The 1,307-nt window shown below is 43.8% G+C and overlaps 1 protein-coding gene and 1 pseudogene across 21 annotated transcripts in view; both read left to right on the top strand.

Annotated features, from left to right (window-relative positions):
* Window positions 1-1,307, top strand: part of ATXN2 (ataxin 2) — a 153,654-nt gene that overhangs the window by 82,881 nt on the left and 69,466 nt on the right. The gene's annotated exons all lie outside the window — the stretch shown is intronic.
* On the top strand, window positions 243-1,045 carry LOC108313900 (annotated as a pseudogene).

Here is a 1,307-nt window from a genome sequence, read left to right as displayed (position 1 = left end):
TTTTAAGAGATGGAGTCTCGTTCTGTCACCCAGGCTAGAGTCCAGTAGGGCCATATCTTGGCGCCCTGCAACCTCCACCACCTGGGTTCAAGTGATTCTCTTGCCTGAGCTTCCCAGGTAGCTGGGACTACAGGTGTGTACCACCACGCCTAGCTAATTTTTGTATTTTTAGTAGAGACAGGTTTCTCTATATGTTGGCCAGGCTAATCTCAAATTCCTGACCTCAGGTAATCTGCCCGTCTCAGCCTCCTGAAGTGCTGGGATTACAGATGTGAGCCACCACACCTGGCCACAACATTATTTCTAATAGTGAAAAATTGGAAGCATCTAAGTATCGATCAGTATAGCATGAGTTAGATTTATGGTGTCACCATTCAATTGAAATACTACATATCTACCAAAAAGAATGGTGTTCCCATATGGAACGATATCTGAGATTTATTTTTAAAAAAAGCGCTTTCACTTAGGCCTGTGGCGCCAGTAGGATGGGCAAATGTCACGGACTTCATACTGCTAGGAAGCTTCGTAGCCACCAACGAGATCAGAAGTGGCATGATAAACAGTACAAGAAAGTCCATTTGGGCACCTCCCTGAAGGCCAACCCTTCTGGAGGTGCTTCTCAGGCAAAAGGAATTGTGCTGGAAAAAGTAGGAGTTGAAGCCAAATTCTGTCATTAGGAAGTGTGTCAGAGTCTAGCTGATCAAGAATGGCAAGAAAATCACAGCCTTTTTACCCAATGATGGTTGCTTGAACTTCATTGAGGAAAACAATGAAGTTCTGGTTGCTGAATTTCGTCGCAAAGGTCATGCTGTTGGTGAAATTCCTGGAGTCCGCTTTAAAGTTGTCAAAGTGGCCAGTGTTTCTCTTTTGGCCCTATACAAAGGCAAGTCCTCAGGAAAGACCAAGATCATAAATTTTAATGGGGAAAACACTGTAGTAATAAATTTTCATATGCCAAAAAAAAAAATTAAAAATAAGTAAATAAAAGAAAAAGCACATTGCGGAACAGTGGGATTCTATTTGTTTTTTTTTAAGACTGAGCCTTGCTTTGTCTCCCAGGCTCGAGTACAGTGGTATGATCTCAGCAACCTCTACCTCTCTGGTTGAAGCGATTCTCCTGCCTCAGCCTCTGCCTCCTGAGTAGCTGGAATTATTTGCACCTGCTACCACAGCTGCCTAATTTTTGTGTTTTTAGTAGAGACGGGGTTTCACCATGTTGGTCAGGCTGATCTGGAACTCCTGACCTTGTGATTGGCCCGCTTTGGCCTCCTAAAGTACTGGGATTACAGGCATGAACCACTGTGCCC

The sequence above is a fragment of the Cebus imitator genome, unplaced genomic scaffold (genome assembly GCF_001604975.1).
Source record: "Cebus imitator isolate Cc_AM_T3 unplaced genomic scaffold, Cebus_imitator-1.0 Scaffold8, whole genome shotgun sequence".
In the NCBI taxonomy this organism is placed as follows: Eukaryota; Metazoa; Chordata; class Mammalia; order Primates; family Cebidae; genus Cebus; species Cebus imitator.
The sequence above is the reverse complement of the archived record's forward strand: the minus strand, read 5'-3'. Positions and strand labels throughout refer to the sequence as shown.